At 46.9% G+C, this 26,884-nt stretch overlaps 1 protein-coding gene across 2 annotated transcripts in view; it reads right to left on the reverse strand.

Moving 5' to 3' along the window:
* LOC144121061 (uncharacterized) overlaps positions 1–26,884 on the reverse strand; it is a 209,986-nt gene that overhangs the window by 117,693 nt on the left and 65,409 nt on the right. The gene's annotated exons all lie outside the window — the stretch shown is intronic.

Raw genomic sequence — 26,884 nt, forward strand, 5'->3', positions numbered from 1 at the left:
ACCGACCGAAAGGTGTGATAAACTGAAGACAAAGGTTCAGCTTACTTTGCACAGATTCAGAGCTTAAGGGCTGCCATAAGTGATTCGCTACGCGGCTAAGGAAGGAACCACCGTTGCCCGGTTACTTTTGGCAAAGTGGGTGCGTCTGTTCACGAGCGCAGGTGCACGTTCTGGCTTCGCCGGTTCGACCCGCCGCGGTGGCTCAGTGGTTAGGGCGCTCGACTACTGATCCGGAGTTCCCGGGTTCGAACCCGACCGCGGCGGCTGCGTTTTTATGGAGGCAGAACGCTAAGGCGCCCGTGTGCTGTGCGATGTCAGTGCACGTCAAAGATCCCCAGGTGGTCGAAATTATTCCGGAGCCCTCCACTACGGCACCTCTCTCTTCCTTTCTTCTTTCACTCCCTCCTTTATCCCTTCCCTTACGGCGCGGTACAGGTGTCCAACGATATATGAGACAGGCACTGCGCCATTTCCTTTCCCAAAAACCAATTATTATTATTATTATTATTATTCGCCGGTTCGGAAGCGGGAAATTTGCAAACGAGTGGTGATTCGGAGCCGCCCACTTTGAACGCGAAAATAAGACTGGAGTTATCGGGAGCCGCATCACGACATCTCTCCGCGGTGGTTGCGTATATTCGACGCGCATGCGCACTCGATCATCCGGTCATTACACTTACTATCAATCACTCACTAATTCTTTCATTCCATCCTTTCCGTCAATCGCTCATTACTTCACTCACTCACTCACTCACTCACTCACTCACTCACTCACTCACTCACTCACTCACTCACTCACTCACTCACTCACTCACTCACTCACTCACTCACTCAATCGGAGTTACGCGGAGTGACAGAATGGAGAGATGAGAACTGAATCGTAATCGATAGCTGTCGCGAACGAGACGGAGTGAGAACTAGCCAGAGTTTCAAGAATTACTGCGTCTGCAGCTGGCGCAAAACAGCAGTAATTTAAAGCTCAGGAATATCGGACACCACAGCGGAGACATTTGCCCAGCAGTAGACTGATTTTAGACTGACGATACAGCAGTTGCTTACCCAGTCACCCGATAACTTTTTTAGTGGGTGTTACTCACACATTCGTTCACCCGCTTTCTCGTTCATTGACTCATTAGCCCTCTTATATCTCTCCTTCCAGCTTTCTAACACTTTCACGAAGAAGCAAGAAAGCTCTTACGCATTTTCGCTGGATCGCTTGGATGTGTTAGCTGCCAAACGTTCGTTGTATCCGAGGTAACGTACTAAGGTTCGTTATATCCGTTATAATACATGAAAGGTGGTTATATCCCAGATGCCATATTAAGGTTCGTTATATATCAGGTAGATATATACTAATCACGTATACTTAGTATACAACGTTCGTTCGTAGCCCGGTGAGCATGTGTTCAGTGGGCCACCTCTCACTGGCTACCGACAGATGGCGCTCGGCATTTCCGCTTGCACAGACGCTTCTAATGCTAACACATTAATAATGTGCACATGCGCGCGAACTGCATTCCTGTGACCCTCACAGAGTATCGTAGCCTTTCCTCCAGTGTCTTTAGCGATCACGCTTGGTGCAGAGGGCTTGCACATGACGTCAAGGGCGCCGTCATGATGCTCCACCAATAGCTTACACCAAGCTTCCACGGGCCAAGGGACGATAAGAGTATCATACGAAGGAGCCGACTATTGCAGTGCTCCAGGTCCACCAATATGGCGGCCAATGTGCCGGCGGCGCATGCCACCTACAGGTGCGCCATCCAGCGGGAAACTCGAACAAAAGCCTGAAGGAAGGCGTTGTGGCACGCAAGACAAACTATAATGAGCGTGCGGCCACAGAGAAATGCTCTGACCTTGAAGTTCAAGTCTATCTCAGTCGTGTCGACCAAGCATTAAGGGCCATGTGGAGCCACAAATAAAAAATCACTCTAGCCACTAGAGGGCACCAGAGGTGCTGTTCTTCCTTTGATGAGGTCGCCGAGGGCGGGAAAAGAGGAAGACGTAGATAAACGAAAAAAAGGGGAACAGAAGACGAAGAACCGGAGACAGTCCGTGAGGTGAGGTAGCAAACGCCGGAAGCACGTGGCCGGAACCGGGGCTAAGTGAAAGGAAATGATGACCCGGCTATGCCGGAAAAGCAAGAGCCGCTAGCGAGAGAAAAAAAGTAGCCCAGCGACATGGCGAGAGGGCTTTGCAGACAAAAGGCCGACCCTAGGGAGAGCGTCGTATTCTTGGAGGGAATAAAAACAGGAGGGAAATAAGAACAAGACAACAAGGAAGTGATAAAGAGAGGCTCCTAAAGAGAGGAGGGTTGGAGATAAGAAACAAAGATAAGGAAGCGAACCAAGAAACTAATAAGCTGCAACTTGAGGAAAGTAAGAAGAACGAAAGGAAAGAAAAGGAATAAAACAGGACTAGAAGTCTCGACCATTTTTCTTTGTCTTGCTGAAGCGCGAAAGGGCGTCTTAAATGGCCGTGTCGTAATCGCAAATGAATCCAAAAGCAAGGCCACTCGGTGACTATTGTCCGTTCGCTACTAAGGTCGTTAAAAGGAACAGCGCTGATGAAGGCTGAAGATTGCGATTTTTTTACTTTTATGCCGATGTGCCCGTGGTAATAACTTTGGGCTAAAAAGATAGACACATTAAGTTTCTGCCGAAGGTCACACCCGCGTTCTTTGCGATGTCAGTGCGCGCTAGAGAACTCCACTTGGTCGAAGGTTATCAGGAGCCGTCTCTCGTAAATTAGCCTATGTGCAGCTTATAGAAGTTAAACACGACATACCATACCTACCGGACCGTACTGTACCGTACCATACCGCATCATACCGTACCACACTATACCGTGCTTTACGGTACGTTCCCATACCGTACCGGACCGCACCGTACCATACCATAGCATCGATTGCTATCCGGTACTATGCGTTTCTAGTAGCTAGGTCGGTATCGTTGTGCCACATTGTGAAGGCGCTCCACGAAGCGGGTTGGTCATCGTAGAGAAGCGGCAAGTTATGGTCATCTGGCTAAGGCGGTGGCAGCGCAAACCTCTTACGGATCGCAGGGATTACCTATAGAAAAGAACTTAGAACTGCCATTCTGCACCATGAAGGACGGCTGAATAACAGGAGGACGTGTATATATTGTCCCTCTTTCAAATATTGTGCACCGGTGTATCACGTATGAGCAGTGACGTACATCACCAACTTATCTTTTTTTTTCGTTGTCCTTTTTTCTGCTGCTGCTGTTTGTTGGCACAGAAAAAGCACCAAAAGTGGCTTAGACATCCTCATATCTCTCTTGGGAAGAAATCAAAGGAATCAATTGTTATTTCTAATTACTATTATAAAATAAACTTTGTGGTATAGGGAGGCCGCGGCTTGCGAAGAACTGTGCCGCTTGGACATTAATCGGAGGCATCTGCAGATGCGTTTGTCAAGCAGTGGAGGCAACCATGATGAGGGTGATGATGACGATGGAATGTGGTAGGGATAAAAGGAGAGAAAAGATAGGAGGAAAAGAGAAACTGAGGAAAGAAAAGATACAGCACGACTCAAAACAAAGTAAAGAAGGGCGTACAGTGGATGCTGGTTTGGTCTATGGGTTTTTAACGTCCCAAAGTGACTCGGGCTATGAGGGACGCCGTTGTGAAGGGCTCCGGAGATTTCGGCCACCTGGTGGAGGGCTCCGGAATAATTTCGACCACCTGGGGACGTTAAAGATCCCCAGGTGGTCGAAATTATTCTGGAGCCCTCCACTACGGCACCTCTTCTTCTTTTCTTCTTTCACTCCCTCCCTTATTCCTTCCCTTACGGCGCGGTTCAGGTGTCCAACGATATATGAGATATACTGCGCCATTTCCTTTCCCCAAACAACCAATTATTATTATTATTCTTTGACGTAGACTGACATCGCACAATACGTGGGCCTCTAGAATTTCGCCTCCATCGAAATTCGACCGCCGCGGCCGGGATCGAACCCGCGTCCTTCGGGTCAGCAGCCGAGCGCCATAACCACTGAGCCACCGCGGCGGCTTTACAATGGGTGCCTTGAGGTTGCTGTTTGGTTGGCACGAGAACGAAGTGCTTAGAGACAGTCAACCCGTTGACAGGTATACTTAAAGGGGTCCAGAAATATTGGTTGCATCGGCGGTTCAGTGCAAATAAAGTGCGCCAAAAAATTGTTGGCATTCTCACGGTTATGTGTTTTGTTGTGTTGTGTTTTATCGCGCATAGGCAACTAAGACCATCATGCGCCAAGCTCAAGGTATAAGGAAGTTGTTTTGTGCAGATTTTTATAGAAGTATTAAAATCAGCGGGGGTGTAGAGGGTCCATAACCTTGGTATGCATTACGTAGTGTTGACATAGGAACGGAATTTTATAAGTGGTTAATAGTGAAAGCTTTAAAGAAGGTCAGGTAGCCTCAGCAGCCATCCTTGGCTGGGCAAGGATATTTACCCTCCCAACCAGCTAAATAAAAACCTTAGCCTTCTCACGAATTAGAAGGCGGCTGAGGTGCATTAAAAAATGAAGCCAGGCAGTGGTTAAAAAATTATAGTTTGTCGAGAAAACATGCTCTCTTAAAGCCCTAAAAACACAAGACATATCAGCAATTGCATCTTTACCCAGGGGTAACATTGGGTAATGTGGTTATTATATCACGGTTATGCCGCAGTGGTAGCAGCAAGGTGACGACAGGTTCGTTTTTAAAGTGGTGGCATTTCAAGCTCCATGAGGCCAAAATGCGTAGTCGCTCATAAAATTTGCCTATTCGTTGGAGAGAAGTGGCGTCACCCGACCGGAGTATTCTCATTGGCTGGTGGAAGTGACGTCACAAGACCGGAACATCCCCATTGGCTTGAGGGAAGTGACGTCATCAGACCTGAAGTGGCGCCACTTTCGGTAAAGGCATCAACAGCTGCCTATGCTACAACTTTCCCAACACATAATGAAATTAGGAGTTCTCTGCGTAATTTTTGCCGTACAGGCGACTACGATTGCTTAGGCTCCGGCTCACGCTTCCCAACAAGGTAATGACAGCGCACACGCTGGCGCTCGAACTTTCACCGACCGATCGCATGGTGAGGAAGATAGTTACGGATGTGAGCATCTAAACGCTTTCAGGGAATTATTACAACGGTACAGAATACAAAGAACTAAATATCCGGGAGCACGCAAGACTCTCTCCAAGGTCACAGAAGTGGCCTTGCAGGCAGCTACAAACTAATAGCTTCCCACACGCAACACTTATGAGTAAAATGTGTCCGGCACGCCACACAACCACTTGTAACACATGTGGGCAGAAGGCAATCTTACATGATGATTTGGCTATTCCAAGACAGTTCACGCACTCTACAGCTACACTGCCATGCGGCTCAGCTCAGACTTCACCGTCTAGGCAAAGGTAGGGACTGGCCTGGGCTGCAGCAAGGGCATGCGATGTCCTGCAGGCCCCAACAAGGCGTTGTGATTGTAGCCGAAGGGATCGTGTTTTAGTGATTTTAGTTGAAAAAAAAAAAGAATGCCAGCAAATAATTTTTAGTTAATTACCTCTCCTCCCACTTGTTCCTGCCTTAAAACAGCCGTGCTTTGGGCCAGTAATCGTCCACGACGTTTGCCGGCATCCGTTTGGCGAGGCTTTCCCCGCCGGCAGGCGTGCGCAAACAACGCATTAACCCAGCGGTCTTCTGCTTCATTGCTTCGCGGTGGGCGCCACTGACGCTAAATTCAATTAGCGGTCAGCTGATTCTGCACGCTGTGTTATGCACACAGTGCCGGTTCAGCTTGGTGCCTTTGTTCTGGCTTTGTTTATTTGTTTCTTTGTTTGCGGTTCACTCACCGCCGTAGCGGCTCGGTGTCTGTGGTGTTTCGCTATTAGCCACGAGGTCCTGGGTTCGACGCTGGCCACGATGCACCCGCGTTTAAATGGAAACGAAAAGCAAAAACGCTCGAAGGTTGATAAGTCAATACGCAAGAAATCAAAGCAAAAAAAAAAAGGCCAGCTGTTCTAAATGAACTTGGAGCTCTCCAGTTGGAGTGACTCATACCGTGCGGAGTGAGTATACATGTGTGAAAACACTGTTATTTCACATCATTTTTGACCAAATTTTCGCTGAATAACGGGGTGGCTGTTAACTATACTCATGCGAATACCATTCATATTCCAGCTCTATATGTAGAAGCCTCTGAACCTAGTTTCTGCTACTGCTGTTTGCGAGCCCATGTACAGAATCTACCTGCCCGTCGTGCCAAGACTCAAAAGGGTTGGCGCTGGAGCGCATACAGCAGGTAAACTTTACTATAATAACAACGGTGAAGTTCATCTCTATGCGTGCATGTGGGCCTGCGTGCATTGCTTTTGGAGCGCCATTGGCATTGAAGCAAGTTGGAAACTTTTGCGTCATCTTTTCTAGCACATACCTTTTATTGTTCTTGTGGCTTTCGCCACGGACGCTATATTTTCGGGCTACGTTTCCGCGAGACGCGCATCATTTTCCCTCTAAATTTAAATCAAACAATCCGCAACCCTACGTACCGAGCCGGAAGTCGTATCATCTGGCGCACGTTTCAACGTCTCCTTTGAGATGAAAACGCCATTTCCTTTAGGTCTCTCTAAAGTATTTTTTTTTTCCTTGAATATCAGAAACCGATTTACTTCGGTCTTAGCTTTTCAGATGCGGGGCTGAGTTAGCCTTTTGATCTCTCTTAATTTAACCACTATTCAATACCAAGACGGCAGGCATGCGTGCTCAACGTCGATGCCCCATTCTTTTTTCACTACCATCGTTCCAGATGAAAACGCTGCAAGGCCGTCCAACCGGAATCCCTTTGTGGTTAGCCTCTCTGCCTTTTCATGCGTAAGTTCTCCATTTCCCGTCGCGATCTTCAATCGAATCACTTTTTTTTTCTATTTACATTTGAGAGAAACTTTCGTTTCGGGTCTTTATTTATTAAAACATGAGCTCGAGCGCGGAGTAGCGGCGCTCGTAATTCGGGAGGTATTACTCTAACGGGATGTAACGAGAAGGAAATAAGAGAAACCAAGGAGAGAGAGAAAGGATAGAAAGAAGAGAAATAAATGACAAAAAGGAAGAATAGGAAGAAGTGAACAAAGGGAAAAGAGAAAGGATAGATAGGACAGAAGGAAGGAAGGAAGGAAGGAAGAAAGGAAGGAAGGAAGGAAGGGAGGAAGGAAGGAAGGAAGGAAGGAAGGAAGGAAGGAAGGAAGGAAGGAAGGAAGGAAGGAAGGAAGGTATAAAGAAAGCGAAAGGAAAGAAGGACATAAAGGAAGGAAGAAAGGAAGGAAGGAAGGAAGGAAGGAAGGAAGGAAGGAAGGAAGGAAAACGAAAGAAAGGAAGAAAGAAAGAGAAAGAAAAGGGAAGAAAGAAATAGATTCGACCGGAAGAGAGGTGTAAGAAGGAAGGAAGGAAGGAAGGAAGGAAGGAAGGAAGGAAGGAAGGAAGGAAGGAAGGAAGGAAGGAAGGACGAGGGAAGAAGGAGATTTGACGGGAATAGAGAGAGAAAAGGAGCAGTGCGACAGCTGGCTGGGCTCAAGAGTTATTCGGAACAACGCGGACAAAACAAATGCCTGCACGCTCTTTCGTGCGAGTCGTTTTGCGTTTCCCGAACCGAGGCGCTCGCCGCCGCTCGCTCCTTTTCACGTCGCAAACGGAGCTGAAAGCTGCATTCAAGCCCGCGGAGAAAAATGAGCTCCGCGGGAGGAATGCGACGCTGCGCGCGTGCGAAGCTTCTTCCCCCGGCCGGTGCGTGTGCGAAGCTCCGGCAGCGGCGTTTTCTGCGCGAGCAGTGAAATAAAAGCTCTTTCTTCCATCTGCGAGATCTCGCGGTGTGGAGAAAAGCTGCGCGGAATATGTCCACTTTTGTTTTTCATATATTCATATACTGCTTCCTTTATCTCTCTTTCTTTTCTACTTTTTCTTTCTTTCGTTTCTTTCCTTATAGTTGTTTCGTCGTTTCCTTGGTTCTCTATCTCTTTCCTTTCTTCTTCCTTACATCTCTATTTTCTTTCTCGACTGTACTTTTCACCTCTCTACCTTTCGACTCTACCTTTTTCCTTTTGTTTCCTTCCTCTTTTTTGTTCCTGTGTTTTCCTTCCCTCTTCTTTGTTCCTGTATTTTCCTTCCGTTCTTACTCTCTTTCTATCTTTCTCTCTGTTCTTTATCCTTTTTTCAACGAGAGATATCTTGAGAAGGAAAAAGTAAGAGTGGCAGCCGACGCAGCCTATAGCAGACACTTCAAGGACAAATCAGTTCGAACCGCGTCTAAAATGAAAAAAAAAAAGACCAGCGAGAAACTTCCCGCCATAAAATGCAGCGACAAATCTTTCTCCGACGTCCCGCTCGCGCTTGTTTTTTTTTTTTTTACTTCGTCTTTTCTTCTTTTTCATAAGTGGGCCGCAGGCGAGTGTCTCTCTTAGATAAGCGTTACGTTTTGGCGCGCTTGCTTCGAGAGCTCGAGCCTATCTGACGAAGAGATTCGAGTAGTTCGCCTGCGATAAGAAGAAGAATAAAGGGCGTAAGACAGGGGGTCCCGAAGAGGAGATTTCTCTTCGAAAGGGGGGGGAGGGGGGGGGGGGGGGGGGGGGCGTCAGCTGCGATAGCACTCGGCAGTGTTTCAGCCTAAGAGCTCGCTTTTGATTCTGTCCGCACTGGCGACGTCTGCGGGCTCTACGCAAGCAACTTCGGCTCTCGGAGTTGAGAGGAGAGGACCGTGACCGTTTTGTTCATTATTCGCTTGTGCAGCGCCGGGAATGCAAATGTTTTGCGCCGCGCGGCATGTTTGCGTAAAGGAAGCGCGCTGTATCCTCCTCGTATAGCGTTTGAACATGTTTCCTCCGATCGACTTTAGTTAAAGCCGCGGCGAATTTTCCAACAGGAAGCGAAGAAAGGCAAATAGAAGCACTCGCGAACAAAAGGACAAAACACGAACAGTGACATCGGAAGAAAGCGTTTTTCGCGATTCATTTATTGTTTACGCTTTGTTGATAAATCTGCACTAACTTCCGGTCGTCCTTGGTTAAGACAAACGCTCTGGCTCGGTGTTCCTATGTAAACATGCGTGAGCAAAGAAGCGGTTTTGTCCGGAGCCGATGTGGCGAGTCAGATTAAATCTGCTGCGTTCAAAAGAATTAGGAGCTTAAATTTTAACCTCCATTGACTGATGGATGCGTAATTTCCAACTCGGGCTTTACGCTTCTTTAACAGTGAGTCGAAGATAGCTGGATCTGATATGTTTTATATTCCGTTCTTGAAGGTTTGTTGCTCCATAATGTAAACATGCATGTGTTGCTTCGATAATAGCTAATAAAGTTTTTAATGGGGACAAAACTGAAGTCTCAAATTTGGTACTGTGGTCCACGGTGTTATTAAAACGTTTTCAAAACTGTCATTTTATCTCTTTTTAAACGAAATAATGGTTTGACACGCAACGATTTTGCGACGTAAGTTTTGTGTGTTTCAGTCGCTGTCTGTAAGTTGTTTGGTTGTAGTAATTGTTTGCGTTACGGAACTGCGCGCGTGACAAACTGAAAGTTCTGAGTTCTCAATCTTAAAATAGTTTATAAACATTGAAGGCTCATATAGATGTTATTTCCGTACTCGTAACTTTTCCTCCTAAAACCGTAAATCTTGTTCAGATTGCTGCAGGTGTGTCTTAATGTGAGCACCTCAGCGATTATATGCGTGTAAATTTATGTATATAGGCATAAGTGCACATAAAACAGCATAAAAAATCTCATAACCTTGCGACCCATGCTAAACTGAAGACGTAAACAAAAGAGAACGAGATACGCACACAAGCACACATAGAGTCCAACAAAGACATCCTTCCAGTTTGTTTGTTTTATGTTTGTCTGTAAAGGACAGGGTTAATTGGATAGATATGAGAGAGGCCTTTGCCGTGCAGTGGGCGTAGTCAGGTTGATGATGATGATGATCATGAATACTCTAACCTGTACACCTCGATACGTGACTCTGCTGTCACTGAAAGTTGGATTTCTAACGCTCAATACACCTATATCTAACCATTGCTTCGTATGAAAATTCCCGTAATTTTTTTTTTCCGTGCGGCTCATATCGACTATGTTGGCAACGCATTCCGAAAGGTCGCAATATATACGGACTCTGCATGGCTTGACTCCTAGTATTGTGATTCCTCATCATATGGAAACCTTATGAAAAAGACGTAGAACTATACAGAAAGCATATGGAAAGCGTGCAGATTTCAGTGTTTCTATTTCATTGCATGCCTTAGTTTCGTATGCTCAACTCATACATAGGGAACGCCAGCGTGGTCGTGTCATGTTCTTGTCTTTTGCGCTGTTTCCATGTCTCAATCGCCTTTGACGGCGTTAGGATCGACCGCGAAAAATGCCTCCCGGCTTAAATAACATAACGCCTTGGCCGAACCCGACTGCTCTCAATTTTGCATGGTATCACTATGTACACTGCAGTGCACGCCATTACTATTAACTGACGCAATGGAAGTTGCGCGACGCTATGTACTTGACATTTCTTAAGCACTTGGACCACTCGAATGACACGTGAGCCGTGCATTTTGTAATGCATCACGCACGCGTCCTTACAGTGAATCAACCGTCGAAAAAACACAAGCAGAAAAAGAAAGGTTACCTTTGTTAACTGAAACGAAGAGCTTTAACATCTCAGTACTGGCGCGTCTGAACTCATTGAAAGAAACCAGCGTCTGTTATTAATGCATTTGAATCAAAATTTCATGCGCGACAGTGTACGTCAGCATTGTAGCAGGGTAATTAACATAATCCGCTACTGAGTCGCACTTTAGAAAATTTACATGCTCTGCATAGAAAGAAGAAAATGAGAGAGAGAGAGAGAGAGAGAGAGAGAGAGATACAATTTATATAACGGTAACATTATTTTCTCTTCCCCTCTTTTCTTGAATCCAGAACGCTCTCAGCACGTGTAGCCCCCCCCCCCCCCCCCCCCCCACCCCCTCCTTAATAGTGCACCGCACGGACGCATCATATACTACACACTGGGATACGCGGGGGACCATAAATAACCTTAATGCCTATCTGTTACCTCCTTACGGCAGTCATCTTTCATTCCAAAGGCCTCTTCTCTTCGGAGAGCTGTGCACTAACTTTGTTTCTTTTGCGCCGCCAACCGACATTTGAAGTCGTGCGAGCACCTCTTAACGACCCCTTCTGGTGTCGTTCGCTTGACTTCGTTTGCTTGGCAGAGCGCGTTAATGCTGCCTCAATGACCCGGAGGTAGAACGAAGTAGAGATTGCAGCGCCCCCACAGAGTTCTCGCTCTTACTATTTCTCTCCGTATTTCATTCGAGCGGAAGAAGATGGTGATGAACAAAATAGAAAGAAGACGAGGCAAGCGCTGAAGGAAATGACGACACCACGAGGTGGCGCTGGCTTTATATATTGGAATACGAAATTATGTGGGCGTAGATTTATCGTATAAGTACCTACAGACAAGCTTTCCGAGCCTTTTGCTCTGTATACGTATATAAATAAGCAGTGCCCATTGTAAAATATGCGGAATGTGATTGCCGAAGGTAATCGCTCGGTGATTTTCCCGTCTGAGGTGCACCGTACAGCGTCGCCTGCAAATGCGAAGTTCGGCTTTGTGCATAACTTGGATGCTTTCTGCGGCATCGAGGCAGATATACGCGCAACTCCAGGTACTTGTACAGTAACTCTGTGTGGGTGTGTATTGCTACGACGCCTCACGTCGCATGATCACTATCAACCGGGTAACCATATAGCTGCTAACTAGTAATCGTAGAATAACAATAGAACAGACCCAGAACATAAATATTGCAGAAGATGGCTTCTGTAACGGCTTCTTTTCCTTTTTATCACGTTCACACTAACAGAAGACCCTGATGAAGCCATGAGCTATGGGACCTCCTCCTGCATTTTAACTCACGTAACACGTTCCGATGCACAAATAACCGCTTTTTGGCTTCATTTCGATTACGGGATCGCCTTTCTGATAAAGTACGGCACATGTCAACAACAATGGCGGGTCAGACCGCGTTTGTTCTCTGACCACATCTTATATTCTGCGATGACTTAACATCTCGCGTGTTGCTGCCAGCAGCACATTCGTGACGAGCAAAGAAAGCATCTTTCCAACGTATATTCTGTTCTCATAGGTACGCATAAGCCTTGTGTTTGTAGCTTGTTAAGTGTCTCTTTGCGGTGTTTTCGCGTATAAGGGCAAACGTCGTATACATGTTCGTATCCAAGGTGGCACGACAAGGCCAGCATCTTGTATAGTAAATACTCGGCACAGCGATGCATTGTGTAACAAAGCAGTAACAAAGCGCGCGCAAATTGAAAGGCAAATCAAGGCGGTAGAAAAGACGTGTAACGGAGATTGCGAAAGCTACATTTCATGTTTTAAAACGTGTTCTCCATACTTTTCTACGCAAAACAGGACAAGAATTTCGCGCGACTGCGCCACTGAGAATTTATGAATGTGTTGTTCGATTCTCTAAACGTCGTCGATGTTTTGGCCTGAAACATGCATTTCCTCTTCCCACCCCCTCCTACACCCCGCTATTTCTTTCTTTGTTTTTCCATTGGTCGAACGCAAGTGCCACTCCACATCCGTTCTTCCCCCTGAGCGGCGCGCCTCCGGCTACGTCAAAGCCAAGCGTTTGTTGGCGCGGTGCCAAGATGCAGATGTGCCGCCAACGATTTTTCCTGTGCGGTGTTGCGCACACGGGCGGACGCCGGAATGATGGTACGCGTCGCAGCCACAGCAGCGCTCGAGGCGCCGCCAACAGACCGCGGGCAAAAAGTGCGATTCGTTTTTCTCTCTATTCCCAATCCTCTAGTCTGCCCGAGCGAATCAAATGCGGGCGCACTTCTGGAATCCGTTTTCGGGCTCGTTTATAAATTTCGCCGGCGATTCGGTCTCGCAGCGCGGTGGATAAACAGCACTGATGAGATCAATTTCGAGGGAAGAGACGTAGGGAAGGAATTCGGAAGAGGAACCCCGTTATTCGCTCGAAAGGTTTCGGCAGCTCCGCGGATTAGGATAGCAAGCGAGTCGGCCTGGCCAAGTTGTGAGACGATCCCTTGCAAAAAAAGCAAAAAAAATTGAAACGGTTCTTTAATAATTCTTGCGATGCACACTCGTAAGTTCTCGGCGCTTGTTTAGACACATCGCGGTGAGGATATAGGTTTTAATTGAAATGGCGTGTGTGGTGCAGGGGGTGAAATGCGTACGCTCAAAACTAACTCGAGGCCCTCAAGTGTGCACTCACTCGTAAAACCTTTGCCTTTTTCTTTTCTTTTTTGAAGGCATGAAAAAACATTTGGCACTTGCGAAAATTTTTCTCCTCGAACATGTCCCGCAGTCACATAAATAATCTTCGAATATACGCCCGCTGTCCTCTTGTTTAGAAGGATTTTAAATTTGCTTTCTGAAAGACCGTTCGTAATATTATTTACTGTGTTAAATCATTTCTTGTAACTAAAATTTTTGAAGTAGTGACAAAAATGAAAATGTACGGTTCCACGGCATGTTAATGTTTGTATGTGACAAGTTTGCAAGTGGACGCGTTCATACAACCTCCGCCGAAGCGTAACAAATACCAACCGTGTCTTCAAGGGCCCGGACAATCAGTTACACATAATAAGTCATGACATGAGTAATAATAATAATTGGTTTTTGGGGAAAGGAAATGGCGCAGTATCTGTCTCATACATCGTTGGACACCTGAACCGCGCCGTAAGGGAAGGGATAAAGGAGGGAGTGAAAGATGAAAGGAAGGAGGAGGTGCCGTAGTGGAGGGCTCCGGAATAATGTCGACCACCTGGGGATCTTTAACGTGCACTGACATCGCACAGCACACGGGCGCCTTAGCGTTTTTCCTCCATAAAAACGCAGCCGCCGCAGTCGGGTTCGAACCCGGGAACTCCGGATCAGTAGTCGAGCGCCCTAACCACTGAGCCACCGCGGCGGGTATGACATGAGCACAGAATACATTTTACCGGCTTGTAATTAAAACTTGACATCGACTTGCTCTGTCCCTCCTTCAGGGTTTTCCATACGTGTACAGCATATATCAGTGCATATAAGATGGTTCATCTTTGCTGTTTCAATGTTCTGATAATTTTGAGCTACGGTGAGCTAGCTGCGATAGAGACGCAGTTTGTCTTCCTGATGGTCCCGAGTTTTGCGCAACTTGTGGTTATCTGTCGAAATCCTCTCCGGCCACCTCGTACAATTCAGTTCCTACTAACCGTAGCGAGACTTCAGAAATTCTGTAAATTTCTAAATTATTCCGAACTTTCTAAATCGCCGAAAATCGAGCTTGCCAATACAAACAAAAAGCAAGAAAGTAGTTTACAGTATCTGACAAATGTACTGGCTGCGTTTACATTGTCCGCACAGTGGCATACCACGTGTTAGAGAGCGCCAACAATTTCTAATTATCTCCAGTAGCCTGGTCTTTCTATGTCGGACAAAAGTAAAGAAAAATTCGGCTTTTCCCGGTCAAAGGACCCCATTCCAGCCAATGGCGTCGGCCGATTCTCGTGAGCTTATAGCGTGACAGTGTATGAAGTGGGAGGTGAAATCCCCTCTGTGCACTGTCGGATATAGGCCCTCCCTGCATTGTCACGCCACTCTCCTCATTGTCACGCGAGCAGGTTCAGAGAATCAGCAGACGCCGTTGCCTGGAAGGGAGTCTTTTAACGGGAAAAAGCCGCGCTTTTCATCACTTGTTTCCGACTATTATAACTGTACGAGTGAGTTTAAGTGCGGGTGTCCTCTTCAGCCGACCAGTTTTGCGCTGGTGGTGTCACAGACAATTGCCTCAGAAATGGTGGCCCATGCATTGTGCGTAAGCGTCACAATACATATATGTAAATCACGTATGGCACTCGGCACTGTAATTTAGCGTCACAAAGGTTTCAGTAGGCATAATTGCAGGATCCCATTTCCCCAGGGGTGGTTAGCGCGTCTGCTTATTGATCCGTCATCCCGATTCTTTACAATGGCCAGAGACTGTTAACGGACTGTGCCAGTGCGTTAAGGGCAGAGTTCCATGCACGCGCCGAAACTGTGACGCAATGTAGATGAGATGAACAATAGTCTCAGATATTACTTAACTCATGTAGCAGTACTTTGTAAATTAAGGAGCGCTTAACAAAGAGACGGCACACGTGTCGGCTTAGAGTTTGTTCTTACAAACCTGCGCCTGACATGCGTCAGTCTCTCGCTTTAATCTCATCAACGCTGCCAGTCTTCATCCTATAGCCGTGCGCTTTTACCATATCAGTGTTTACGGGAATTTCATTACCTCATGCCCAACAATTCTGGACAGAAGCATGTATGAGTAGGAACCACTTTATGAACGCGATATTTTTCATATATTGTAAGATTTCACTATGACAATCAATATATCCGCATACCTCCCGGTGGCAGGCTTGCAATTTTTCGCTATTCAAGTTTTTGTTGTAGTCAAAACTGTTCCCCGTTGGTTTTCTGTGGCAGTCTTAACAGCTTCATGCGAGTGATGCAAACACTGTAAAAGAAAGATTTTGCTACGCATTAGAAGAATGGACCATTAACTTCAATATTTTCATAACAAAAACAAACGATACTCCGATATTCAAAATTTTTGTCCAAGAATTTTGGACATGTCACAGACGTTGTATGAAGTCCGAGTAGATTCATTTTTAACGCAAGAATTTGCCGCTATTTTTTTTTATCTGGGTGCCCAAAGGCCCTAGCAAGCTCCATCTTTAATACAGCACAGGTAGGCAAGAAGATACAAACTAGAAAGCCGAATACACTACAGTAACAACGGCGCCGCCACGGTGGCTCAGTGGTTATGGCACTCGGCTGCTGACCCGAAAGTCGCAGGTTCGATCCCGTCCGCGGCGGTCGAATTTCGATGGAGGCGAAATTCTAGAGGTCCGTGTACTGTGCGATGTCAGTGCACGTTAAAGAACCCCAGGTGGCCGAAATTCCCGGAGCCCTTCACTACGGCGTCTCTCGCAGCCTGAGTTTATTTGGGACGTTAGATAGATAAAGAGGAGGAGGGAAAGACAGGGATGTTAACCAGGAAGGGGTTCTGGTTGGCTACCCTGCACTGGGGAAGAGGGATTAGGGGACTAAAAGGAGGAAGAGAGAAGGGGAAAAAGGCATAACACACACACACGCACAACGCTGTCACAATTTGTCACTCAATCCAGTCGCTCTCAAGTAGGCAAAGAGTGCCTTGTATGTCTTGAGGGCAATCGACTGATGTGGCCACGGACCGAGGATCTTTTGCTCTGTTAATGGGCGAGGATCGAGGCGGTCCAGGGCACAACACAGTGTATGTCTTGCACTCGCAAATGCAGGGCACTCACAGAGAAGATGAACGATGGTCTCCTCACAACCGCAGCTCTCACAGGCAGGGCTGTCGGCCATCCCCATCCGGAAAGCATAGTGGTTGGTAAAAGCAACGCCGATCCATAAACGGCATAACAATGTTGCGTCGCGACGTGCTAAGTTACGTGGAAGACGAAGGCGCAGTCCAGGGTCCAGTGCCTTAAGGCGGAGGTTGCAAAACTCTCCCGTGTTCCACGCTGAAAGTGTGAGCTCCAGCGCCAAAGGGCGAAGCCCACACGCAGCGTCAGGTCTTGATATTGGGATCCTCACTGGAAGTCCGTCGTTGTGAGCGGAACGCGCAGCCGCATCGGCCTGGTGATTACCGTTAATACCACAGTGTCCTGGCAGCCATTGAAAAATGATGTCATGACCTTTGGAAACGGTGCCGTGTCTACTGTATTTGGGACGTTAAACCACAATAAACCAAATACAGTAACAACGATCAGATCAAACGGGTACGAATTCAAGAAAAAAAACAAAAACAACACACAGGCGGCGGCCTCTGAGCGTGCATTGAACCTCGTGTTTTTGCCGCGCCGTATTTCTGCGCAGTCAAAAAGGAGCCCTTAATGCGTTCCGACAAGAGACAAACAATCCAGTTAATTAAATGCGTGTGGTACGATAGAAGTCATTCGGACACCGAGGAAAGAATTAAAAGCAAACTGAAAGCGGAATTCAATTGGCAGCTAATTGTTATTCGGAATAAAGGAACGTAATAAAAACGACTCCCAGGGCCGGTGGAAAAAAGGGGAGTCTTTTTTCCTTGTTGCTTTTCATTCCTCCCTTGTGTCGGTTCAGCTAAGTCAATTTGCTGCCCGGTCGAACTGCTCTGAAAAGGACCGGCGTTAACAGGCAAGCTCACCTGGCTGTTATTCCGAAGTAGACGCACGTGGCGCAGCCCTGAGCTGCCAAGAGACAACGGAGCCGACGGGATCAGCCTTAATATCTGGGGTCACCCACGTTGAAAACGACCTCCGGCACGTGCCAGTTCCCCCTCTGTGGAGGGAACACGGCGTTGTTTCTCTTGCTGTTTTCGTCCTTATACCATCCCTTTTTTCTCTTCTTTCCGAGGGGCTTGTACGCTGCGCAGAGCTTTTGAATAGGATCAGGTGCGCCGGCCGTCAAAAGGGACCCACCGCCGCTTCGTCTTCATCTTTTTCCCCTCTCCATCTGTCGCCGCGGATGGAAACCGTACCGCATTCCTTTCCGTGAAAAACGCCGCTACACGCGCTCCGCGGGAGATGAAAGACCGCGAGTGGAGACATTCTTTTTAATTTTTGTTGTTGACCTGCTAGGCGCGGTTTCCCCCTTTGTTCTTTCTTTATTGTGCATTCAGCACTGCTCTTGTTCTTGCAGTGTTTTTTTTTTCCTTTCTGTGTTCGCTTGGTACGAAGATATGCTGTGCCGTGCCTCTTTGTGGACGTTGTTGCCGTTACATACGCCGTACAGCGCACTACATTTAGAAAAGGAGTTTGAAGTGAAGCCGAAATGCACCGTGTGGTGAACACAAGAGTGCCACTTAAGCCTTTGGCGTACACAGAGAAACGATATTCTTATTTCTGTCTGCTTGGTTAGGCGGTAATCAGACATTAGTACTGTGTTTGCATTAATATGCGGAAGCATTGTATGGGTCATCGACAGCGAAACCACGCATCGTTGTCCAGACGAAATGGTTCGAGAAGTCTAATGACGTCATCAGCGCAGCTGCCATAGCAACCGTAAGAGAGTAAACAGAGCTTAAAGGCCTTAACGTAAAGGCCTTCAAACTACAGGCCTTCACCCGAAATGTCTTCAACCTAGAGGCCTTTACCGTAAAGACCTTCAACCCAAAGGCTTTCACCCTAAATTCGTTTGAGTCATTAGTACTAGTTGCTAGTGCTAACTGCTAAAAAATATAGTTAACTGGAAGCCCACGAGGACACAAATGCTTTAGCCTTCACAGCACGTGAGCAGTCTTAAGTGTGTCCGTAATTTTTCAACCATTTTTTCCGGCATAGCTTAAGAAAACAAGTAAGCAACAGAGGACAAAGAAAAAACACACCTGAGACCACAGTAAAAGTCAACTTGCTTCAGCTAGGTATACAGCTCGAATGCTCATACTTCTGTAGCATTCCCCTACATTATAGTGCAAACTTACAATGGCGGAAGGTAAAGAAGGGGGGGGGGGGGGGAATGGGGAAAGAGCAAAAAAGAAGATGAAATAAGGATAAAAAGCGTGAATGGTAGACATGAGCAAGGGAATAAACCGGAGTCTCCTTCAATTATCCCTCGACTCTTTTACATCCTCTCTCTCTCTCTCTCTCTATCTATCTATCTATCTATCTATCTATCTATCTATCTATCTATCTATCTATCTATCTATCTATCTATCTATCTATCTATCTATCTATCTATCTATCTATCTATCTATCTATCTATCTATCTATCTATCTATCTATCTATCTATCTATCTATCTATCTATCTATCTATCTATCTATCTATCTATCTATCTATCTATCTATCTATCTATCTATCTATCTATCTATCTATCTATCTATCTATCTATCTATCTATCTATCTATCTATCTATCTATCTATCTATCTATCTATCTATCTATCTATCTATCTATCTATCTATCTATCTATCTATCTATCTATCTATCTATCTATCTATCTATCTATCTATCTATCTATCTATCTATCTATCTATCTATCTATCTATCTATCTATCTATCTATCTATCTATCTATCTATCTATCTATCTATCTATCTATCTATCTATCTATCTATCTATCTATCTATCTATCTATCTATCTATCTATCTATCTATCTATCTATCTATCTATCTATCTATCTATCTATCTATCTATCTATCTATCTATCTATCTATCTATCTATCTATCTATCTATCTATCTATCTATCTATCTATCTATCTATCTATCTATCTATCTATCTATCTATCTATCTATCTATCTATCTATCTATCTATCTGTCTGTCTGTCTGTCTGTCTGTCTGTCTGTCTGTCTGTCTGTCTGTCTGTCTGTCTGTCTGTCTGTCTGTCTGTCTGTCTGTCTGTCTGTCTGTCTATCTATCTATCTATCTATCTATCTATCTATCTATCTATCTATCTATCTATCTATCTATCTCTCTCTCTCTCTCTCTCTCTCTCTCTCTCTCTCTCTCTCCCTGTCTCTCTATCTCGAGTTATGTTGGATTATTAACTTATTTTGCGTGTGGTTGTGCCCCGTTTTCTTGTTTGGACGGTATTTTCGGTTCTTCTAAACTAGCACTGTGTCGTAACTTGTCTGATGTTGTCTTAGTGTGGGGGAGAGGTGGGAAAAAGCGAGGGAGCACGAGATGAACAACAAGTGAATCACGAGAAAGGGAAGGGACTAGAGAGACACTAAACGTATGAAGTTTCCCTTGAGGAGACGAGAGGCACCAAGACGACGACGTGCAATGCACAGTGCGAGAGTACGTTACAGTTTAACACGAGGCGTTATAGGCAGCGGCGACAGCATAGTGCTCTCGTGCACAGGCCGCCGCTGCGCATTCGAAACCGAGTTTCGGCAATATTCATTTTATTTTTTATTCAAGCTTGGTCAGGCTTCAGCGATCAAACATCTTTTGCAGCTTTTGTCGTGAAATAGAGCTTTCCTTCGAGAAACGATATCTGTCACGTCCACTTGCTCACACCATGAAGAACGCTAAAAATCTCAGAGGTCTTTCTTTCATTTTGTTTGTTGTGTTGTGGATGCCGCCTCTCCGAGCAACGTTTTCTGGTGCATGCGACATCGATGTCAGTGTGAACCACTTACAAATATGTAGCCCCATAATACCACCCTGCTGCCTCTTGAGCAATGAAGATGGGCTTCACTCCTGTCAATTAAGCCGCGTTCAAGAAACAGGAATATCAAGGTGGGCGTATGTTTGAATCAACATCCCTGGAATCAGTTAATCTCGTCACTCGGAGCTTGGTGAAGTTGACTGAGTTTTCATAGCCAACTGTATTGTTTTTTTTTTTGCATTGTCGACTGGAAAGACAGGCCAGCGCTCTCTGAGCTCGTATAAGTGCGACATCCTATGCATTCTCTCTTGTCGTGGAATTGATTGCACGGAACTGCAAAAAAAAAAACTGCTGCTGCTGCTGCTGTTGCACTATTTCTGTAAATTTTATTAGTTTTTTTTTTCACTTGGTGAATTACTCAACTGCCACTGTCACTGCTGTGACCTCATGTGAGGTCGGAGCGTGTCAAAGGTCAAAGAAAAGGGGCTGTTTAACTGCGGGCACGGCGTACTTACTGCATTAAACATGAAAATAAATAAATCAACCTCGCGGGGTGTTTTTTTTTCTCCCCCTTTAAGACCAGAATACGTCAGGACGAATTCCTTCAGGTTCGCTCGTTCGTTTCTGTGCTGCTTATATATGCGTGTTTTCTCTTGTTTCCCTGCTTAGAAGCAACGAGAAAACATAACAGCAACGCAACATCACCTCTCGCTGCTTGATTGCAACCGACCTCTCTTGCAGGGGCTGGAGGTTATCGACGCGATCGGAGGCGGGCAGGGGGTTGGAGCTCCAGATCTACACGAGAGATTTATACATTATTCATCAGCAAGTAGGAGCCGTGTCCGCCGGGGTTGTTCCTCCCGCGTTCCTTTATACACGAAGCAGCCATATATAAGAAGCTACAGCTTGTCCACTCCGGTGCCTTTACATGCCTGTACAGCGTTCCCTGTAGCCCCTCTGCACTCCTCCTAACTATCAAACAGTGCAACGCCGTTAGAAGCCGCAGTTTCAGTAAGCCAATCACGGCCGCAATCGCCAAGCTAACCGCACGTATTTACGTCTGAGGTTTAGACAAAATCGCTTGCTGTCATGATTGGCAGGAACTGCTTCACACCAGTCACTTATGAGCCGTTTTTTTACGGGCGAAAAAGCTTTCGAATGTGCATGGCCTGATTGCAGCTGAAGCCGCCTGTATTGCATCTTAAACGCTGCACCGATTTAGACGGAAAAAGGGCGTAGTTTTAGCTTCCTTGGGAGTGCATCGCTAGTGTGGTGGTCCGACAATAAACACATCGTTTGTAAGTCAGCTGTTGTGTGTGTCGGTTGCATCGGAACCGTGTTTTCGCTCGTTTCAATCTTCCCAAGTACCTCGCGCATCAGGTCGGCCCAGATGAGAACCTGATCTGACTCCGTATGAGCAACTGGCGCACGGGCTAATAGTACAGTAGTAGTACTAGCAGAAACATTTATTTCTTGTATAGCGGAGCCGACGCGGTGGTATCTGTATAGTTCGCAGGTTTGATCACCCGCTCCCGCTTCGAAAAACAAAAAAGAGAGCAAATGTAAAGAAAAGCGAAGGTTAGTACTGCCTAGCGGTGATTTCAGTCCGCTGTGCGCCTGAAGGAAAAAGCGGAACGCTGAGATCGTGCCGCCAGCTCCAATTTTCCGTACGAGCATTGCTGGCCTTCAGCCGAGGTTCGCTTGGATCACGACAGCCAGAACAGTAATTAATTTTGCAGCACTCGTTTCGCGGCATCTTCCCCAGGTGCTTACGACATGAAAATTAATTAAAGCATACCTCGTTTTCGCGCGCATATGGGCATATGAGCGTGGCTGTACAGGCGGCAGCAAAAATTAATGGTCCTCGAAAGTGTCTGTAAGGTAAAAATCAAGAAAACCGCATTACTAAAGTCGGAAAATGGTCAGTGTGGTAACCACGCTCTGAAATGCTTATTATCTAACGACAGAGCGAACCTTTATTGCTTTTCCATTTTTCAAGAAAAAAAAGTCACAGGCGGTGAAATTCACGCAGCAGAGTATGCGTTAGCATTAGTGCTCCCTCCGGCGGTAGCGGATGGCGTGATCCGGTTCACCAATCGCAGTGTTACACTTCGTACGCCCTCTCCACTCGCCCGTTTCCAATCCAGCAGTCACTATGTGTCCACTCCGTACCCTCTGGTCACTCTCTCTAATCCTCGACTCTGATTGGCGACCGAGGTTTTCCTCTCGCCATTAATGACCTCCCACCAATTCACACTATTTCCACTTTCACCTCTCCCCCTTTCCTCTCTTCCTGTCCCTCACCTCTTTCATTTCATTTCTCCATTCTGCCTGCTATCCTTTGCTTCCGCTGCCCCAGCTCAGGTGCTTCAGTATCGATTGCAGATGCCAGAGCTAGCAAAAATCTTTTCCTTCCTTTTTACTATTATTTTAATAAAAAACAACTACCACCACCAACACTTTCTCCTGCCCTCTCCTTTCTCTTCTTCTCTCCGCTTTGTCTCCTCTTCCCAAAGGCTGCACACGTTGCCAACGTGAGACACTTTTTGCGCTAATGGCGTTTAACAATTTTAAAATCCGCTTCCGTGGTCCGTTTACTTCTCCGGCCGAGAGTATATGCAGGAGACGCGTTGTTTGTAGAATTATTCAAGGCTCAATGATTTACTGGGAAAAAGCACGTTCAGCTGTCGTATACTCTGCTCGCAAATGGTCTGTCGGATTGTACTGGCTCAACGTATTTTTACGGATGAAGCGGGCGATGTCTACGTGGGATAGAACCAGTAAATTTGTTTCCGTGTGACGTACACTTCCGTATTAACTTCCATGAGGAAAGAAGTTCATAACAATACGGATTTTTTTACACATATACGTCAACTGTGCCGTTACACTTGCTGTGTCGGCTCACCTCCTGAGTTATTCACTATAGCTTTAGATGCGTGCAGATTGCCGAGATTGCCAAATGTTTACGAGGAACACCACGTCGGCTTTTGGGTGGAAGACACGACTTTGTTTCTCGTTTGCGAAGTGGAAGCCTCGCCACTGCAGACATAAAGCGACACACTAATGTATTTGAATCTTACTTCGGGGTTGATAGTCTTGCATGACAGAAAAAGGCTGCGCGAAGAGATGACAAAAGTTTGGAGGGGACACTTAAGTGCGGCCTAAAGGATATGGCGTGATAGCTTTATTGGGTTAATGCTGATTTGGCATTCTAATATCCTTGTGAGTCCTCATACCCCTCCTGGCGCAGTGGTGCAGCTGTTAAGCACTGCGCCACAGCCCTGCGATAGCAGGTGGTCCCAGTGGTGGGCCTTGTGCAACCCACGTTGCTCTTGATACTGAGCAACCCTTGCAACCACCAGCCACGGCGGGCAGTTTGCTCACCATCCGGTGGCCGTTTCGGAATGACGCCACAAGTTCACGTGCCCTCGGTGGCCCACCTGCGCCTTAGGTTGCTTCTCTGGGGATTTTTCGCCGATTTTTCGCTGACGGCCAACGACGCAGACAACAGAAGACGCCGGCGTTTCTGCTACGCAGGCTACTTAGCGCTATCGCGGTACAACTTTTGCTGTTTCTTGTTTGCTCTGGTCTATTCGCTTTGCCTCTCCCCCTATAATGTAGCTGCAACTCTCGACGCTGACTTTGTAACGCGTATTTTGCTGACGTTTCCGAAGTCTGAGAGTCAAGCATCTTCTCGAACTGAACTATAATGCCCAAGCACACACTTGTTTACAAGTGGACTCCGCGTGCAGCCGTGTGGCTTGTCCCTGATTGGCTCTTGCCCCTCTGCGCTCATCATCTTCTGGCTCGATTCCAAACTCGGTCAAAGCGGCAGAGTTCGGAGCTAAAAGGAAATCAGCGTCGACCCTCTGGTAGCGTGGCCTATTGTCGTGTACAAACAACCAAGGGAGCCACTTCGCCTTTGGGGACACGGGAAGCGATAGTTCCATTGTCAGATTCCCGGAGATTCATGGACCGGCACGAAGCAAGCTTGTCGAGAGGACCACAAGCAGCAGTTTATCCATGAGCGCACACAGAGCCCACTGTTTTCAAAAACCATTCCAGGCGAAGAAACCAGTGAAGAGTGCAGAAAGAAGCTGAAAGGAAAATGAGGGATGACGTGGGAAAGGCTTCCCTCTCCCTTATTAGTTTCCCTTCGCTGGAAGAGAAATAAAGGAGGAAAGGGAAATTCTTTTCTACCCTTTCTTCCTTTCTGTTCGAAATGAAGCCAAGGAAAGGGAAACCCTTCGTTTTCCCTTCGGTCTTGCCTTGCGTTCCCCATTTCTTCATTGACATATGTCCCTACGTTTCCCTTTCGGGTTGCCCTTTACTTTCCCTTATTCGTTCTCGTCTCCCTCCCAGCTCCTTTCTGCATCTTTCGTACGTAAGGCGGTTTCAGTCGCCTACTCCGTATCAATCGTAAGCTTCTTTCGTCGCTTGTAATGCATCCACGCTGCTGGCCGCACTGTTTGCCCGGCCAGCCGACCCACACGCTGACTGCGGAAGTGCGGTCGAGCTCGGAGGATGTTGTTTTCCCGGGAGGGGCTAACGAGAAGAAGAAGAAAAAGGAACCAGAAGGCGTGGTACAAAAGGAAGGGAGCCGAGAAAATAGAGATAGATGCGCGAACGCTTCGTTATTGATCCTCAATACGCCCGCAGCGATATCAGCGGCGGAGGCAGCGATTGAGCCACACGATACCCACGGGCACGAACGGAGTGGCCAAGCATCCGTTTAGACGCAATAGGACGAAGCGCGAACGAAGACGCGAGAGGAACAACAGGGTGTGACCTCCTCTTTCTGCGCGGGTAGGGGGCCGGAGTGAGGGAACGAGAGAATGGGGGTGAAGCAAGAAGATATGCGGGCTGCAAAAAAGGGAAAAGAAAGCCTGGAGGTCGTTAACGGCAAGGACGGGCAGGCTTCGTCGGTGTATGTGCGGAGGGGCGCGGCGGGTTATGGTATATATATGTACGTGGCCGGCTGCTCCAGTTCAGACCGCCGGAGCGGCCGTCTCCGGCGGGGAGCATTAGGGCGCCCAGCAATTTGTCGGTGCGAGCCATTCCGCGGATGATGCCTTATGTGGGGTGGCGGCCATCGGACGTGCGATCGGAAACGCAACGCCGTATTTCCTGTACACGCGGTGGCACAACACTGCAAACTATCATTTCGCGAGTATTCTCTTACACGTTTCCTACACTGCGAGACGTGCGATTGATTGATTGATTGATTGATTGATTGATTGATTGATTGATTGATTGATTGATTGAGCGAGCGAGCGAGCGAGCGAGTGAGTGAGTGAGTAAGGCTGAGTGACTGACTGACTTATCTACCGATTCAATGACTGTCTGATTGAACGACTGATCGGTATATTTATTGATTGATTGGTTTATTCACTGTTAAGTCCTTCGACTGGATGATTATCTTAATTGCTGACCGACTGACTGTGATTGATTGATTGATTGATTGGGTGAGTGAGTCCGATAGTGTAGTGTTGACTGATTGATCGACGGTTCCAATGATCATCTGATTTAATGACTGTTTAATTTATTGGTTGATCAGTGCATCGATTGAATGATTCCCTTAATCGTTTACCAACTGACTGATCAACCGACCTATTCATTGATTGCCTGAACGACCGACGGACTTATCGAGCGACCCATTCATTGTTTGCCTGAACGACCGACTGACCGACCGTCTGATTGATCATTTTACAGATGAGTTTGCCTGAATTATTTGTGGATATAGTGACTACAAGTAATGGGAACTAATTAGGTGAAACTGGATAAGGAGTAACTCATATTACTTCGAGTATCGACTCCAGATGCCGGCCCCTTTTATATATCCCACTTAGATGGGAGCATCAGTCAGTCAGATTCATTGTATCACTTGTAGCAGCACGCGGGCTTCCTGCAAAAACACCGCGCGCGGGTGGAGAGTAAGAGGAATAAAGTCACTCTCAAGCAAAAAAATTCGTTACGCGAAGTCGCCCTGAAAGGCTGCTAATGGCACTAACGGACCGCTTAACCAGAACAAGCCCTCAGTTCCTGTACGAGCTCGAACGAAATAATTCGCTCGTGGCCTTGCCAGCCGGCTGCGTTTTCGACTGCCCCCATTGTAACCCGCAACGGCAGCTCATCGAGCTGCCGCAGCTGCAGGCGCAGTTTCTGACTGCCCGCAATCCCGGCCCGCGCGCTGCTCCATTCCATTGTGCACGGCAGTTTGGCATTGCCTCACCGTGCGCCTATGCACTGCGTCATTTTTGGGCCCTCCAATTAGCGCTGCGTGGCTCAGCCCTGTGCAACACCGATCGCCCGAGGTCACTGTCTAACTCATCTGTTTCATTATTTTCTTTATGCCTGTGAATGCCGGTACGCCGATCATTGATCGCGCCGTCCGTAGTCGTTCGGATTCATAGCTTGCAACGCCAATGGGACGGCACACGTGCTACACATTGCCGGTGCATAGCGGTCTCTCTTCTCGGCACCGGCGGCGTTTCTTTAGCTTATGTCGGTATAGACAGATTCGAGCAGGAAATGTGGCGCTAGCAGGCAGCGTAGACAAAATGTAGTCGACTGACAGGCAGAAAAATCGACTTCGTTTATTGATTGATCGACTGACAGACTGGCTGATTGGTTGGTCGGTTGATTAATTGACTGGTCTATTGACTGACGGACTGACTGATTGATTGATTGACTGACTGACTGAC

This window comes from Amblyomma americanum, chromosome 2 (assembly GCF_052857255.1).
Source record: "Amblyomma americanum isolate KBUSLIRL-KWMA chromosome 2, ASM5285725v1, whole genome shotgun sequence".
NCBI lineage: Eukaryota > Metazoa > Arthropoda > Arachnida > Ixodida > Ixodidae > Amblyomma > Amblyomma americanum.